At 36.8% G+C, this 19,317-nt stretch overlaps 1 long non-coding RNA gene across 1 annotated transcript in view; it reads right to left on the minus strand.

The window, feature by feature from the left end:
- Window positions 1-14,666, minus strand: part of LOC144339552 (uncharacterized) — a 52,481-nt gene extending 37,815 nt beyond the window's left edge. The window contains exon 1 of the long non-coding RNA XR_013414600.1: window positions 14,594-14,666. This is a non-coding gene — a long non-coding RNA (uncharacterized LOC144339552). The remainder of the gene's footprint in view (window positions 1-14,593) is intronic.
- Between the last annotated feature and the right edge of the window lie 4,651 nt (window positions 14,667-19,317).

Raw genomic sequence — 19,317 nt, forward strand, 5'->3', positions numbered from 1 at the left:
TCTATTGCATCTTAGTGAAGGGCTTTCTCAGAAGAACAAAAGTTTCTAAAACCATTAGACTTAAAATATTGTCCATGTTTACATTTCCCTGATGGAAATATGCAACATTTCTTAAGAGTCATTTAACAATGTTTCAAAACACTTAAAAAATTGGGTGTTTTATGACATGCATATCTAATTGTTTGGCAAACGTTTGACCAAACCTCACTGAAAGAGGTAAGAAAAAAAGGTGCTGACCTAAGTAACAAATACAGTCTCTATTTTCAAATATCTTATTTTTAAAAATGCAAAGAAGTTTAAAGGTTAAGCCTGTAACACAACTAGTGCAAGAAGAATTCTGAAAGGGAGCTAGGAGTAACCTCAGAAGTATTGGAAGGAATCTGTGGGGGGAAGCTAGAACTGAAGGCTAGGGAGGCTAGTGACTAATTCAATCAATTAGTAGCACATCTAGGATGGTGCCAAATTTCTCGTATGTCCCATACTTTCAACTATGCTAATAGCAAATATACATAATATACAGAGTGTGCTATTAAGATGTAAAGAATGAATGGTATCTGCAGCTAACATTCACTGAGCACTTACGGAGTCAGGCACAGTACTAAGTACATTAAAAGCATTAACCTGTTAATTCACAAACACACACACACACACACACACAAAAACCTAAAGAGAATGTTTCAAAAAACTTTAAAAAATTGAAGACAGGTTATTCTCATTCATTCAAGAAAGTTTGATATCTTTACAGGAAAATAAAGCTTACTGCCCTGGACTAAATGCAAACATATCTAATTACTCCTGGTTTCTGTGGACTTGAGCTAGACAGGGTTGGAATAATTCTCATTCTCTCTCCTCTTTTTATTCATGAGGAAACAAATTTTATCATCCTCATTTTATCAATGAGGAAACAAATTTCACCAAGTTCAAAGAGGAATAAATAGAAGAACTGAGATTTGGATCCAAGTGCATCTCCAGAGCTCAAGTTTTTTACCGCTAAGCAATAAATAATTTCCTATTAATCATGATTAATCTATTAATCATAAATGAGTAGCTCTATGATACTGTAATTTTAAAAATCATTACATAAAACACTTTAAAAAGAAAACAGAGTACTTACCTAGACTCCAAGAATTTTTCTCACTAAAACTCATACTTTATGTAGATTGTACTGCAATCTAAAATTTAATTGAAAGATGTTTTATTTTTATTTTTTATTTTTATTTGTTTATTTATTTATATTTGAGAAGGAGTTCTGCTGTTGTCGCCCAGGCTGGAGTGCAATGGCACTATCTTGGCTCACTGCAACCTCCACCTCCCCGGGTTCAAGAGATTCTCCTGCCTCAGCCTCCTGAGTACCTGGGAATACAGGTACCTGCCACCATGGTTGGCTAATTTTTGTATTTTTAGTAGAGACGGTGTTTCACCACGTTGGCCAGACTGGTCTGGAACTCCTGATCTCACGTGATCTGCCCACCTCGGCCTCCCAAATTGCTGGGATTACAGGCGTAAGCCACCACGGCTGGCCTGATGTTGTTTTATTTTAAATTATGTGATTGATAACTCTATTGCTCATAAAATACCGAAAGGATTCATTCATAATTATAACCAAATCTGTATACTCTCTCACTAAGAAGAGGTATACAGGCATTTTAAAGCCATGTTTGTTTGTTTTTTTCTTCTTCTTCCTGTAATTTAAGCCTGAATGTCTGCCACTTTACTGGTTTGTGTCCAGAATTGATTGACAGGTATGGTAATCATGCACAAATGATATGCAAATTGAGGCACTGAATTAATAGCTATGTAAATATAATGTTTTTACTCAACTCAGTTCTAAGTCAGCACAGTCTTTTTTATTTATGAGAAATAAGCTGCACACATTCCCCCAAATAGAGAAGTGCACGTTTTAGCATTATTGCTCACACCAGTGTTCAGATGAAAGACGCTGCCTTTCTATTTCTCTAAGTCCTTTTTTAACTTATGGGTCAAATTAAGTCTCACCTAATTCAAAAAGCTTTTCAAGAACCCCTGTAGTCCATTTAATTGGCACTTAACATGAATTATCTCATCTCTTAAGTGTTGATGATGATGATGATGATAGTGGTGATGATTTTAACTATAAATTGACTTTGTGAAGTAATTACTGATTAATTATGAGTGTAATGTCTCAAATTTCTTTAAGAGACTTGAGAGCATTTGCCATTACTACTTGCTACCGTTCCTTTACCAACATTGTTATTCATACCAACTTTCCCTAATACCCATCTTTCCACTGATACTGCAAGCGTGGAAAATCAGTGGAGATAATATTAAAATAAACTTAGAAATAACTGGCTATTCTTCTCAACCCTTCTAATTTCATCATTGTAATTAGCTGATATTTTCTAACCGAACTTAAGGAGAAGTCTAACAATTTTGATCATTTTAATTACACTTAGTTTTCACGTTAAGAATGGTAATTTTAGTAATAATCTTCAATTATTTTGCAATATATTATTTATATTTTTATATATTACTTATATTTTTTGATGAATTGAAAATTCTCCCTAACCCAAAATTTTCAATCACTCATTTTGTTGTTTGTTTTTAATTTTTGGTAGTATAAAAGGTAATACAATATTTTTCCCTAGGCTGAAAAGCACATAACATATGTTAGAAAGAATTCTAAAGTATAGGTAATATTTTTAAATGGTGTTTAAAGTGATAAAATTCAGAATTTGAAAACATACTAAGGTATAATTACTTAGTTCCTCACGGCATCAGGTCAGTGAGATATTACCATACATATTAGGATATGTACTTATTATTCTACACAAATGTATGACTTCAAGGCAACATAATTTCCCATACCTTTAAAAAATCCTTTCTAGTTTCATTCCTAAAAAAGTGCATTTTTTATAATTACAGAATGATATTTAACACAAAGTAAATTAGATTTATTTTATCCATATGCCACAAAAGGTCAAACTCCATCTGTTCATGTTTCTCTGCTTTCTAAAGTGAATAGTGTTTAGTTACTGAAAGATATACAGATGTTGACAGCCTCCGGGAAACAACCTTTTATTTCTCAATTTTTAGATGACTGTTCAGTGGATATCAGCATAGATGTGGGAAAGCATGAGTTCAATTTATGGTCAGTATTGGCACCTTAGTAGTAGATGTAATAAATGGAATACAAATGTTTTATTCATTATGATGTTCTCCTTCTTTTAATGAACAGAAATAAGTGCAAGTAAAAACCGTGTTCCATAACAAAATGCTCCTTCCAATAATGTAGTTCATTATGAGCTCACGAGTCATACTAGGTTACAAATTTGCATGAGGAATTCATAATTAATATATATCTTTTTTTTATTTGGAACAGTAGCATTTTAACAAAGGCCATAGGTACAACGGGGGAAAAAATTAAGTGGCTCATGAAGCTTTTACCTAGGTAAATAGACAACAATTATTTACATTTTTAAAATGATGTCCCTGAATTCCATTTCACCTTGCTAATGAAACCTGGCACATATTGGTACTTTGAGAAAATTATAAGAAATTAATTTTAAATTCTGTGTCACTTAATCATAAATTTCCATAAGTCTGGAAAATACATACATAAAAGAAGATGTGGAACACCATTATAAATTCAATACACTAATAACCATAAATCTATGGTTAATTCTCCATTTATATATTGTCATACTTATCACCTCTTTACCAATCAAGTTTATATAGTAATATCTAGTGATCTTATATGCTATGTTGATATGGACAGGAGGTAGAGAAATAAGGTGTAGAAGAGGGCAGTCCCCAATGAGGGCCACTCCCTCAAGCCTGGACCCGTGGCCCAAAGTGAGAACATGCATTGCTGTTTTCCCACCTGAATGTTGTTTTTCTAGAACCATCCTGGCCTGCCCCACTGTGTACCCATAAAAGCCCCAGGCCCTACCGGCAGAGTGGCAAGCAGCAGAGAAGGAAAGAAGAGAAGGAGCAGCCAGGCATCAGAGACGAGCAGCTTGACTTCAGAGGAATGGCTTGACCTCAGGGAAGAGGTCAGCCAGGTACAGTCTAACTCCATGGGAAGACCACCTTCCCACTCCATCCCCTTTCCAGCTCCCCATCCTGCTGACAGTCACTTCCACAGCTCAATAAAATCCTCCACATATACCACCCTTCGATTCGTCCCGGTGACTTGATTCTTCCTGGATGCCAGATGCAGGTGCAAGAGGCTGTCACACTGACCCTCCACTGAGCTGTTTAACACTTAAGCCATGTACAGATGGCAGAGCTAAAAGGGCACACTTAACACATGCCCTCTGGGGCTCCAGGGGTCATGGCAACCCCTAGATGCTACCACCAGGCCCACAAAATGTTCTGCTCTTGCCAGTTGCCCTGAATCTCTCATCCTGGCCTCTGCACCCACTCACCTGTGTGCTCCCCCTCCTGCAAGGGGTTGACAGCTGTAAGCTGAGTAAATGAGCCAACCCCTTTGCAAGTCCATGAAGGAGCCAAGGGAACTATATCCCATTTCAATATGAGGCAAGTTATCCAATCGTTGCATACTACTTGCAAAGAGATCTCTCATATGAATTTCTCCTGATTATCAATCTTTCAAAGTATATTGAGATTTAAGGGATAGTCACATCAAAAGAAATGACAAGATGTCATAGTCCTGCCTCGAAAAAAATTTCTTTACTAGAGGAGAAACAGAAAAATGCAATTAAATGAATGTTAACATCTTCACATAAAAATCACATACAATCAAATGACATTTATTCACATCACAGCTAAAGCTGGGGTGATTTAGATAACAGGACCAAATGAGGTTAGCGATCAAGTTTTATTAGTGGTGATTCTTCAATAAGTTTGGTTGTAGAAGTTAAACACAAGATGTTTACTGACTCAGAATTCCCAGGCAGCAAATCTGATTGTATATATTAAGCATTATCTACGAAACAAAACCTTTTTAAGGACTAGGTTAAAAAAATAGTAGGAAAATTTGTTTGTATTTTTAAAGGAAAACAAACTTTTTTTGTGATCTGTTAGGGAAAGAAACTTATTTACATGTTAAGGGAGTAAATTAAACGTGATGCTATTGCCGTGAAGAATTGCTGGACAGTTCAAGTCAATTCAGATTAATAGTAATATTTGTATTTGTATAATTATTTACAGATAATAATTATCTTTCTTAGAGTTATCCTTAAATCAGTTTTGGGGGTTAAATTATTACTATCTCCATTTTATTGATAATGAAAGTGAGAATCAGAATATTCAAAGGATACTGGAAAGTGGAAAAGTCTGAATTCAAGTTTTCTGAATCCTGATTTTACTCTATTTCTGCCTATATGCCCCGGCCATGAGAAGAGCCTGGAAATACATCTAATTTGATCCAGCAATTAAATGAACTCTTAAAAACCAGAGGGCCCAATGGAAATCTATTAGTGCATATAATTAGTCAAGCAGCCAAATAGCTTTCTTCTCCCTTGGGGGTCCCTCATGCTGTTGGATTGTTTCAAATTCTGCTGATATGTCATTGTATGCCATTTTATATGGTCCTTTTGTTTCTTCATGTTTTGTTAGATGATTGAAACTCACTGACAAAATTAGGCATAACCAAGTGGATCATGCTGTGAGTTTTTACCTTAAAAAGTATCCCTTTCCTGCTAATGGAAAAAACAAGTCCCAGTTTTCAAAATATTTTCTTGCTGAAATGGAAATGCAAAGTTGATTTAGTATGCCCATGAGTTTCTATGTGACATCCTGATATTTTGATGAGGAAAAAATATCTAAATCTATTCATCATTACTGCAGTAGTGTGGAATTCTTTTCCTACCACCATCCATTGTCAAAAGAGTTAACTGGCCTTTTAACTCTAAGTGCATTTTATTTTAGCATCAGTCAAAACACTGGCATATTCTCCTTGAAAAAGACTATGCACTGTATCTGGGAGGAATCAGGAAATAGTAATGAGTTATTGCTGGTTATCTCGTTTTTTTTTAAATTTAGTCCCATGTTAAAAGAGAACTTTAATTGCTATTTATGAGATTCGTGCCCTAGATTACAAGACTTTGGCAGAAGGTGGAATTATAACATGAAAGTCTACCAAACTTATTCTGGTTTATTTTCATGCGTTTATTTGTAATTCATGCCTCATTACAAAATAAGCAATTCAGGACAAGTGCTGCAGAAGTGAACATAACAGGTGTTCACTGGTTTGTACCAGGCAAACCAGAATGTATGTTTCATTCTGACCACGTACCACACTATCACAGTACCCTTGGTAAGTGGTAATACCTCAGAAAAACATAGTTGTATAGGGTGCCTAAGGAGACTGGGTGCTAGGGTTCCTATCTTGTCATATAATCCTTGGAACCATACTGGGCCTATGATTTATTTCATAATAGGTTAGGGAGCCTAACTCATTTAACAATGAGTTAGGGAGCCTATTTACTTATTTAATGTATTTATTTGTAGCAGCTTAAAGAAAAATATATTTTATAAATTAGTAGAAAAGTATACAATTTAAATGATAACGCCAGGTGCAGTGGCTCACACTTACAATCCCAGTACTTTTTGAGGCCCGAGAAGGGAGGATATCTTGAAGCCAGGAGTTTAAGACCAGCCTGGATAACATGATGAGACTCCATCTCTGCACAAAATTTGTAGAAATTCGCCAGTGCAGTGGCACACACCTGTACTCCCAGAGACTTGGGAGGCTGAAGTGGAAGGATCCCTTGAGCCCAGGGTTCCAGGCTGCAATGAGCTATGATTGTGCCACTGCACTCCAGGCTGGGTGACAGAGCCATCTCTTAAAAAACAATAATAAAATAAACCCACAAATCAATTATTTCCACCATACTATAAAACGCCCTGGATGAGAAAAGAAAAATAAATGGGCTTTTTTTTTCTCTGAAACTCTCTATAAACTTTGGTTGGTGACTACTTAGAATGTTTCCTTATAGACAAGTTTTTAATTCAGTGTATTGCTGTATGTGTGAGTTTCAAAAAAACAAAACAAAACAGAATAATAGTCACATATTGGTCTAGTTTTCTCTAATAGAAATCTGTCATACCTTATTCATTGCTTAAGAAAGATGACTTTTCCACATGTATATGCATTTTATTCACTCACTCATACTCCGCCTTGTTCCATAAAATATGTGAGACAACCACATGCACATATGTAATTTTCATAAAATTTAGTGTATCATCAGGTTTGTGAAGCAGATTGGATGGCACTAAAAACCTGCCTATTACTTTAATTTCTTCTTTTTTTGTTGTTAATAGAGACAGGGTCTCTCTATGTTAACCAGGTTGGTCGAACTCCTGGCCTCAAGCAATCTTCCTGCCTCAGCCTCCCAAAGTGCTAGGATTATAGCCGTGAGCCACCACACCCAACCCTATTAGTTTAATTTCTTATGCAAGTACACTAAGAGAGATGATAGTTGCTTATTCAGAATTGGGACTTGAGAACAGAAAATAAAGTCTAGAATCTAGCCCATATTATCAATATCTTCATTCCATTATTGACTAAATAGTACATGTTAATCTTAACACAAGCTATAAAATATATTCAGTTTTATCAGTTCCCTGACACCATATCCAAATAATTTTAATATAATTAGGAAAAAACTGAATTATTGAGCCAGTATGAACACGTAGTAATTTAGACTAATTCTTGTTCTACTAAAAAATGAGATAGAAACATCCACACCAATTTCATTTCCTTTAGCCTTGTAAGAGAACCAGTATTTTTATATAATGGGATATTGATGGGGTTGAATTGTGTCCCTCTAAGAAAGATATGTTGGTAAGTTCCAGTACCTTAGAATGTGACCTTAATTGGAAATAGGATCATTGCAGATGTAATTAGTTAAGATGATGTCACACTGTAGTAGGGTTAACCCTTAATCTCATATGATAAGTATCCCTATAAAAGGAAACAGAGAGAGACAGAGCGAGCGTGACCATGTGGAGACAAGAAGAGACTGGAGTTTTGCTGCCACAAGCCAAGGAAAATCTAGGCTACTAGAAAATAGAAGAGGCAAGGAAGCATTCTTCCATAGAAGTTTCAAAGTGAGCTTGGCCTATACCTTGATTTCTGACTTTTAGCACCCAGAATTGTGGAAGAATGAATTTCTGTTGTTTTAAGCAACCCAGTTTGTAGTAATTTGTTACAGCAGCCCTTAAAAACTAATATGAGGATGTAGAATTTTCAAAAGAAAAAATAAGCTATTTATAAGTAACAAATACATATTAAATTTTAATTTTAAATGACCATTTTTGTATCTCTTTTATTTTTATTTTTATTGGAAGTTTATAATTTCAAAAGCCTTTTGCTCTAGATATTTCAAGATGGTGATATCAGAATTACGTCTTCAGAGAGTAAAATTGATTAGTATGTTCAACTGAATTTATCTCATACTTTTATAGATTGTTTTCCCTTCATGAATTCACTCAATTTTCTGCATTTCTCACATCCATATCAGGGATTATTCCCTTATGTTCAGTTGTGTTGATTAACTTCTATTTTTAAAATATTCTTTGCTTTCTTACTAATGATTATATAAGACAATTTTAAGAAGTTTTGCCCTTGAGAAACTTTTTTCTAAAATTGCATATGCCTTAATTTGTGGAGATTCATGTTTATTTATGTATGAATACTAATCAAAAATATGTATTTATATGTAAATGGTCAATCATATCTATTTGACTTTAAATTTTGCCAAAGTTTATTATTAAAATTTAAAATAAAATTGTATCACATATATATCTCTCTTTATATTTATCTTTGAAGTAAACTTTGGATTAAAATTTACACAGTATTTGGCCAAGATCGAAAGGAGCTCCATTCTGTGATTATTTCTTTCATTTAATTAAGTGGGCATGAAGCCTTTAGGAAAAAAAAAAAAAAAAATACATGTGCATCCAGAACCCTGGCTCTAATTAGAGAAACTAACAGCAGAGCTGTTGAAATGCACCTGAGCCACATGTGTCGCCTTGGACAGCAAACTCTTTTTTTAAAACAATTACAGAATTAATTCCTAACCAAACAATAGATATCTGGCCACCATGAACAAAAGTTTCAAGGAATTATAGTAATGAAGAAATTATCCAGTATTTGATCTTGTGTGGGGCTAGTATCTCATCTGGATATTATATGGGAAAGGAGTAGCTGATACATGCAGGAAAATTAAAAAAAAAAACAAACAAAAAAAAAACACTGACACCCACATTTTTGACTGCTGTTTCTAAAAGTTATTCCAAATTTAGGTAATTTTTTATCTATCTTTTCAGAGCAGTGACAGAAGATTGAGCTCTGCAGCCTTTTTGGGGGACTTTATATATTCTTTGCTGAGACCATATTGCTTGTGTGGTAGACAGAATGACAGCCCCCTCAAAGACATTCACAGCCTAATCACAGGAACCTGTGACTATGTTATCTGACAGGGCGTTTCACAATGTGATTAATAAGGACCATGGCATGACAAGATTGTCCTGGATTGCTCAGGTGTGTCCTTAAAATGGATCCTTAAAATTAGATTATCTTTTTAAGGTGTGGTCAGAAAGGGGAGATGTAACTATGAAGGAATGTCCAGAGAGACGCAACCTTGCTAGCTTTGAAGCTGGAGGAAGGGGACCATGAGCCAAGAAATGCAAGAAGTCTCTAGAAGCTGGAAAAAGCGAGATAATTATTTTTCTCCTAGAGCCTCTGGGAAGAAACACAGCCCTGCTGACACCTTGATTTTAGCCCTTGTCAGATCTTCCAACCTATAAAACTGTAAAAGAATACATCTATATTGTTTTAAGCCACTAAATTTGTGGTAATTTGTTACAACAGTTATAGAAAACCAATGTACCTTTGTTTTCACTTTATTTTTAAATACCTGATTATTCTTTAGATATTCTACATAAATTTTAATTAATTACTATCTATTTAGCTGAAGTTAGGGTCACAGTGACTAGTGTGTACTTGATGAAAATATTACTTTGAGCTCATCCCCCAAAACCTAGTAGGATATGAAAATATTTGGCTATATAATAGAACAATTATAAATTATACACATAACACTTAATTATGATGGCAAACACTGCTGGCTCCCAATCACTTAAAAGCTGAGTTTTAGCCCTTTGAAAAGCTCCATTTTGGTGAAGCTGCAAAATATGTATTTTTTTTTTACTGGGATAATTTCTAAGAAATAAGATACAGGGGCACTCACTGCATTCTGATTCACTTCCTACCTGAATCGCTCATTGGTTACATGGGACTCTATTACACTAAGTGTCCAGCAGGGGCAGCAGTGTGGAACTTTCACTAAGTGTCCAGCAGGGGCGGCAGTGTGGAACTTTTCCCACCATCCAAACCAGATGAAGGTGGCTGAACCTAAGCCTGCTCACGTATGAGCACATTTCACTTTATCATTGGCAAGCACTTAACACACTGTAGCTGAAAGAGAAATAAAAATTATATTGTGTGTGAGAGGGGTCTGAAAAATAGGATTGGGAGTTGTAAGGTCATCTTTTTTATTTCCCTGTATGTTAAGAGAAAATCCTGACCTCAGCATATATTTTATATACTAGTAGGCAAAATCATGGCAGAAGCTGGAAGTAGACAGTGGAGTTCTACCAAACCCATGCTGATTCATTTTAATGCCACCATTAATTGTATTATTTGTATTCCATCTGTTATTACAAAAGTGCATATTTCAGGTTCAAATGCTAAACAGAACAGGGCTCTAGCACAAGATTGTCCGAGCCAAACATGGCTTTGTGGTTTGCTCTTACCATGAGCCACTCTATTGCAGAGCCATTTTCAAATGGGAATCCTCAGACAGGAATAGCTACATGCTGTGCCAGGAAGGCTGTGTGCTTCCTACAGTAGAGTGCTGGTAAATGTTTAGAGGAGTGAGGTTGGGAAATACGACTTGTAGCATTTGTTAATTTCTGCATGTAAATATTTCTACCATGAACAATTTCAAGCTACCAAATTAAAGTCACTGAATGTGGAATTGGGAAGAGATGCTCACAATCATTCCTAACAAGCTGGTAGGCTCTGACTCCAGTGCACCACTAGCTGTCTCTAGCTGTGTCCTGGGATTCACACACACAAGGCATGTAGGTAGAGCCATGCCTAGACGGATTCTAAGGATACCAGAAGTGACTATCGTAGACTAGAACTGAGAAGTTCTTCCTTTTTCTCTTGGCATTAATTGTAAGTCACAGATTCTAACATGAAGGAGCGGGGAGCTATTGGGGAACTTTGGAAGTTTATTCAGTTAAAGATTAAAATACTGCATTGTTTTAATGTTATTATAAATTCCTTTAAAAAGTGCAAAATTAGAGATTCACTTATTGGTTTTAGAATTATGTGAATTCCAATTTGGGGAGAGCATAATTTATTAAGGACAAAAAATTGAGCTAAACAAAGGAACTTATGATGTGGAAGTGAACTTAGAAGAGGTTGAAGGTTCTCTCTGCTGGCTAGCATCAATCAGATTTTAGAATGTTTGAACATTTGAACAACTACTTTGTAATTCATTCTAGTTTTCTTGCAATGGCATTAAATGCTTTTATACAGTGTTTTAGTCCATTCCCACACTGCTATAAAGAAAAACCTGAAAGTGGTTAACTTATAAAGATTAGAGATTTAATTAGCTGACAGTTCCACAGAATGTGCAGTAAGCATGGCTGGGGGAACCTCAAGAAAGTCACAATTATGGCAGAAGGCAAAGGAGAAGCAGGCACATCTTACATGGCCTAAGCCGGAGGAAAAGAGGTGGCAGGAGGTGCCACACACTTTTAAACAACCAGATTTCATGAGAACTCACTATCACAAAACCAGGAAGGGGGAATTTGCCCCCATGATCCAGTCACCTCCCACCAGGCCCCTCCTCCAGCATTAGGTATTACAATTTGAAATAAGATTTGGGCAGGGACATAAATCTAAACCATATCAGTGGGACTTCTAAATTTTAGTTGTATTTCCTTCAGGGTCAACTGGCAAAACTTAATCCAATTATTCAATAAGTGGCTCACCAATAATCTCCAATTTTGAAGTTTTAGCAAACTGTAATGATTGAACAAAAGCTTACAAGGAGAAAGCCATTCAAATGTATTCCACAAAAGCAAAGGAGGAACTGAACACATTAAGAGAATACAAATAGTGAACTCAATTTAATTTTTAAAATTTTGTTTTGTGATTTGCGATACATCAATTCATGAAAATGAGTTTTTGATGGAGGTGCTATTTTTTAATTTAAAAATTTACATGCTGAACAAAGTGGAATAAAATTCAGATTGCCTAGGATATTATAGATGTGAATTTGACAAAACACTTAGATGAATTATAAATAGTGGAAACTTAATTTGACACATCCTATCGTTAAAAATATATTTTGAAAAAAAAAAAGGTTTTTGAATGGAGGCAGAAAGACAGCCTGTGAAAATATTTGTTCTGAAAAATTATAAATTTCAAAATGGAAAGAATTAGAATTGGTAATAAGCTCCAGTTAGCAGAATGCTCTCTAAACTTGCGTGTACTTCAGTACCTGTAGGAAGAGTATTTCCTCAATTGAATGTATTACAGTATATAGAAAGATCACTTGAATTTATGACTATAGGAGATTTTTAAAGTAATTAATAATAAGTCAATTAAAATGTATTTTCAGAAAAATGCCAATTACTCAGGATTAGAGACAGAAATGGAATAAAGTGTATGAGTATATAATGAGAACAACTATTCTGCATAATTTAATTTTTATATTCAGATAATTCATATAAAATATTTTAAGTTGACTTTACATGATATATATTTTTAATTTTTAGAAATATTTTTAGATATGAAAAAAATTACTGAATGTCACTATTTGAGGTGCCAAACAATATTATAAAATCAGTTGAGTAGTCCATTAATAAATGTTTCAAAACATGAATTAATTTTAATTACATTTTTGCATCAGGTTTAACTCATAAAATTGTCCCTGTTCAGAAGACATAGCATGTTTTTTTGCTACCCGGAGACACATGCACCTCTATTACCCTATGGTCTAGGATGAGCTCCCTTCCCTCCTTCTCAAAGGCACTCCTCAGTTTGCCAGAAGTTCCTTCTTTTTTACAGGGATACAGACCTATCAGTTACCACCAGTTCAAGTCATTAGCAGGAGCTCACCAGTGAGGTCAGAATTTAGGAAATGGTAGAAAAAACTATTGACTTCAGGAAACTTCTGCTTTTTAGCTATCAGTGAGCACAACATTGTGCATTGGTTAAAAAGAGGAAGGAGAAAATGCGGGTGTTGTGTAAACTGACAACTTATACGACACATTACTTATCTCTAGTCATAAAATAATCCCTCGTTTTCTTTATAGTCTTTCTTTTTCCATAGTTCTCTCTTTCCTTTTACTTCTGCAACCTTTCCCTTCGCCACTTTGAGGTATGCAGCCTGGAATCGTAATTCTAGTCTAAGAAATGCTATTTTCAATTAGTGGCCTTTCCCTTGCTTGTCCTCAGAAAGAATTGTTTGTGTGATATTTAAGCTAAAATAGAAGTTGGAGAAGGTCTGCTATAAAAAGAAGGGACTTATGATGTCCCAGTAGAGCTGCAGAGCTGATGTGAATAAAGACAATTGTTGGTTTCAAGGGGGTGCCTTGCTGACTTAGGATAGAGTGATCAGATCGCCTTTATTAAAATGCAGACACACTCAAACTGATTGACAGTAAATCCTCATAGAAGAAAAGTATCCTGTCCGCATAAGATCATTACAAAATCCATCAGCAACATTCTGCTTACCCTCTATTATAGCAGATCTTATGCACTGTAATATTTGTGTATATGCCTGTTTTTCCCACTAGAGTGAGCTGTTGAAGAACTGGGATCTTATCTTATTAATCTCTATATCCCCAGGGCCTAGTATAGTCTGGGCACAAAATAGGCACTCAATGAATAATTGCTGAATGAAGGAATCATGAATGCAATCATGTCTACAAATTCTTAAGTCACAAATACTGCAGATGCTTGAAGAATGTAATGAATTATTTGCATCAGTGTTACAAGGTCTGTTTGTTGCAAGTCATCTGCTATGGGGAAGCTTCTCTGTCTCATTAGCATCATCTCAGCATTATCAAACCGTGTTCATGAAACTTGCACCTATTTTTAGAATGACTAGGACCTTATCCTGTAAGATTTAAGATTTTAGATTTCTTCATTAGTCTTCCTCCACTTTCAGCAATTCTATGACCCAAATTGCAATGTGATTTCAAATACAAAAGACTGACGAAGGGAAAATACTTAATTTTCACAGTTGCAAGATGTTTTAAAGATCAGTCGCCTGGTATAATCCCCTCAATTAACAAATGAATCAACTCTTACCCAGAAAAACTTAATTCATCCAAGTTCAGAGGATTGGTTCATAGTAAGGCCAAGAAAAAAAACAATCTTCCTAACCTTTATTTTTTCCATGATATTAACTGAAGTTGGCAAAAAGAAAATAAAGAGAAACAGAAATTAAAAGTAATGAAGAAGCAACTAAAATAAGAAAATATACAGAGAGAAAAACATGGTTATGCAACAGATTTACTTTTTAACATTTTGGTGCAAAACTCCTTTAAAGTTACTTACATTAAACGAATCCTGGTGATTTGAAGGAATCCTGTCTAGGTCAGCTTCTCCAGACAACAGACTTTGAGCATCTGAGATTCGAATGCAGGAAGTGTAGTGGGGAGTGCTCCCAGAACAACATCCGTCAGTGTCTGAGGGGAGTCAGGTTGAGCACAGGAAGCAGCCGCAGTTGCAGCAAAGACTCAGACAGTCCAATGGGGTGCTATAGAGCTTTGGTGCCCCTTCAGAGTTGTCCCCAGTTAAAGCAAGGATACTAGGCTTTTTACTTCCATATCAACCCGTCAGTGGACTCAAACTGAGGGCACGTTTTTGGGAAAGATTCCTCTGTAGGTCTTCAGCAGCCAAAGCTTCCTGGCAGCTGGGGTAATAAAAGTTTCGATCCTAAAGAAAAATCAGAGTAATGCAACATAGGATTCACTATTGACCACTCTTTGTGCGACTTGGATCTACTTACTTAGGTAGTAAATAAACTTCATCTGAGAACAGCTCCTCCAGGTTTCAAGCTTGTTTCTTTTTCTAACAAAACTTAGTAAGGTTAGTGAAAGGAACTACAGCTCTTGCTGCTACAACTAGTCAGGAGGCCACAGCTGATACTGTTTCCCTCCTTTCCTACTCATTCCAGATTCATTTCTGCTGACAAAAGTGACTTACTCTACGCCTGTAATCCCAGCACTTTGGGAGGCCAAGGCGGGCAGATCACCGGAGGTCAAGAGTTTGAGACCAGACTGGCCAACGTGGCGAAACCCGGTCTCCATTAGAAGTCCAAAAAAAAAAAAAAAAAGCCAGGAGTGGTGGTATGAGCCTGTAATCCCAGCTTCTCAGGAGACTAAGGCAAGAGAATCACTTGAACCCGGGAGTTGGAGGTTGCGCTAAGCCGAGATTGCGCCACTGCACTCCAGCTTCAGAGTGAGACTCTGTCTCAGAAAAAGAAGAGTGGCTTACTTGGTGACCTAGCCCCTCGTCCCTGAGGTGAAAGAGTCTCTAGTCCTGTGCTTGCTCAGACAGCAGCTGATGCAGTTGCCCATTTGTTCTCACAATTGGACAAGAGATAACCAAGAGATTATCTATTGTATCTCCTGGATCTGAAATACATCCATCCCTACTGCACCCATTGTATAGCCACCAATTTTATGTCTCCTTGGTGATGTACATCAATTTCCCTACCATGTGAGTAACTCTTTTCACACTTGCTAGTCTCTTGGTAAAAGAACTCCAAAACCCCTAGGCAGTGGCCACAGCTTAAAGTATAATGGGACACTTGCTACATGGCCTAGTGGAAGGATTCTCCCATTGAGAATCTGGACCTCTAGACCCACAAAGTCAAAAGCTGTGGGGATGAGAAACACAAATTCCTCAAACGGGTTATTGGGAGAAGGTTATATGATACCATTCCTTTATTTTGAGATGCATGAATCCTTTTTGAATAAGCAGCCAGGCTGCAAAAGTTTGGGTGGTACAGTTTATGAAAAGCCCAATGACCAAGTAGACATATGTCAACAGTCACACTCTGTGTGCCATAAAGTGTGTCCCTTGATTCAAAACAATGTCAAAGGGAATTCTATGTTGATGAAACAAATAATCTATAAGCCCTTAAATAGTGGGGCTGAATATGGTCCTGTAGACAAGGTAAATCCACAAATATGGAGTATGTGTCAATAGAAGTCAAGATAAATTGCTCCCCTTTCTAGTATATTAAGGGTTTGATCGAATCACTTTCCTACCAAATAACTTGCTGGTCTCCATGAGGAAAGGTCTCTGCATCGTGCACTGTTGCTGTCAGGTTGTACATTGGGAGCAGCAGTCACTAGATCAGTTACTGAATAGGAGCCCATGCTATTGATCCCATTTATGAACAACATATCTGCCTCCCATGGGTATTCCATTTATGGTTCCATTTTACCAAAACCGGGTGACTGATGACAGAGCCTGGATGTTCCCAACCAGCCTGTATACTTGATTGCTTAGTGCTTCTTATGTGATGGATAATCCATGGGGAGAATTATCATGCATTACACATTTTGTTTTGTTTGTTGTTGTTTTGTACTTCATGCCTACTCCTATATGCCCATCTATATACCTTGTCCTCAAAAATATTTTTTCCAATCCTAAAATCATTCTTCCAAACTCCTGATTAATGGTCTGACTCATCCATCACTGTTCGTGAGCCCATATGTATTCTAACCTCAGGCCACTTTTCTCCCGCATATGTACTCCTCAAAGTTATACCCATTGGGAAGATTTCTCCTCACCTCTCTCTTCAGGCTCACCCCGTGTTGATCTGTAGCACAGTACATTTATGTCTGTCTCGCATACTAAGCCAATCCATCTATAACTTAAGCTTAGCCTTTTTCTTCCTCCATCAGCTATTCATAACAAATTCCCCATACCCAGCAGGTGAATGTTAAGTGCTAAGGGAGATGTGCCAAGGCGACAATGGTAGATGACATGGAGTCTAAGCCACCTGCTTGTGTTGCTTCCTTGTGCCCTCTGGCCCTGTTCATGCCTGATGCTGGCATGATTAATTGCTACTGGGCCTCAGCAACCTATGACTAGATTAGTTTGGCAGAATCTAGCTCTGCATGGTTACTCGATGTCCATTCAGGTGGCCTGTCTCTATCAAGACCCCTAGCATGCCCTGGCTGTTTGTCTAATAGAACATGATTTTTCGTTGCAGATGGCACAGCCTTGCTCCAGAATACTAAAGAGTCCACATTACAGTTCTCCATTTGGGTCATGCCATAACTCCCCATGGTGATTTTTGCCTACCACAGACATCTCTAATATTATACAGTCTGCTTTGTTGTCTTCAAACAAGAGGTCTATGTGGCATGGCTACTTGTGTCAAAACCAGAACTTCCTGAAGAGTCCCTTCTTACTCTGTGTCCAACTCAAAGATATTGGTTTTCCATGTTACTTGTTTACCAGGAATCATGTTTCCTTCTTAGTGGTGGGAGATGAAGACACACAAACCCTCCTTTACTGTGGAGATGATCTGGCATATACCAGACCATACAGCTTATTGATATAGCATGTCCCTGAAGCTTCATAGAGTTTATAGGGAATGCCATAATTTCCCATCCTCTGGACTACATGTGTCTTAACAAGGCCACCAACATACATATTTCTACCTCATATAGTCCACTCAATACAATGCCATTAAAATAGTAGACCAATGTAATATTATATGTTTGAACAGTTTAGTTTTCTTTAGACTACATGTATGACATAGGGTAGAAGAATCAACATATCCCTAGGATAGCACTGCAAATGTATATATGTGTCCATCACATGTGAATATTCACTTTTTCTGGTTAGCCATATTTTTAGGGATGGGAAATAATGCATTCAACAAAACAGTGACTGTTTACCAAGTTCCTGGAACCATGATATACAGAGCCGGGACTAATATGTAGTGAGTAAGACACTTGCATCAGATACAAAACTTTGAGAGAACATCAAAAAATCAGTAATCAAGATAAATATTACAAGGTAAATATTTTTAAAAGTTAAATTAGTACAAAAAATCCATGATGAGCAAAGTATTAAAATTGTTAAGGACCATATTGGCATTAAGTTTTTCTTTTGTCCCATGCTTCAGTTTGGTTTGGCATGGTGCTATTTCTGATTCTGTCTTCCTTTAAAAGTTTATTACATCTGGCATAGCTCCCACAATTGCGGCTACTACTTGGTTGAGTTTGTAGTAGGTCACTGTCATCCTCCAGAATTCATCTGAGTTTTTTGTTGCTGAAGCAAGGCTACCAAATTAAATTGGGGGAATGATGGGAACCATCATTCCTGCATCTTTTTTGACTTTAAGCAAATTTTATGCAAAATTTTCTTGGTTTACTGTCTTGGCCAGGTTCAGAAACAGTTTCAGAGGCTTCTACTTAACATTTTCCATTCCAATAGCTCTTATTCCACAGGCCAGTGGAATTAAATGTAGTCTTTGCATTCTAAGTATGCATTTGGCAATGAGAGAAATGTCTAGTGGGTGCATGTAATCAGTGTACCCAGGACTCCATTTATTACCTGCCTATATATGCTCCTGCTTAACTGGGGGACTATGGTGAAATTGCAGGTACCTGTGTAACAATATCATTGGAACCTCCAATGCCCCACTGTTTTGTAAATATCTGAGTATTCCCCTTTCCTCAGTTTATGGTTATTCACGATAAATGATGTAAGGCCATCTGAGTAAAAACTGGGAATTGTTACATCACAAAATGCTTGCTTGGTTTTGCAAAGTCCTCCCTCCTGGGGAACCAGTCTTTTTAGTCAGTGGGTTCTGGAACTGAAAACTGGCTCAGATCATGAAACTGGGGTACACGACTGTAATATTTCATGGGAGATAGCAAACCTCGACCTTCTAATAATCCCTCCTTAACTTCCTTTGATTTTTACAAATGAGCAATATCCTTGTCAGCTGTCCAGCTTTTTTTTCCCCTAGGCCTGTCATGTTCTATTAAATATCGACATATCTCTGAGAGTCAGCTGCCCCTGGCTGCTCCTGTGACTTTGCTGCACTGCCACCTATTTCAGGATTCTATATTTCCCATTTTATAAGGGATGCTTCAGGTACTGGATGTCAATGTCTAATCTGCCGTCTTCTCTGTATTACACAACAATATCTTCTACCGTCGGTCCTGGTCCTCAGAGAGTCACCACTGACCTTCACAACAATATGTGTCTTTCTCACCTTATTGCTGTGGACAACAAAATGTTCT

This window comes from Macaca mulatta, chromosome 2 (genome assembly GCF_049350105.2).
Source record: "Macaca mulatta isolate MMU2019108-1 chromosome 2, T2T-MMU8v2.0, whole genome shotgun sequence".
NCBI classification, from domain to species: Eukaryota; Metazoa; Chordata; class Mammalia; order Primates; family Cercopithecidae; genus Macaca; species Macaca mulatta.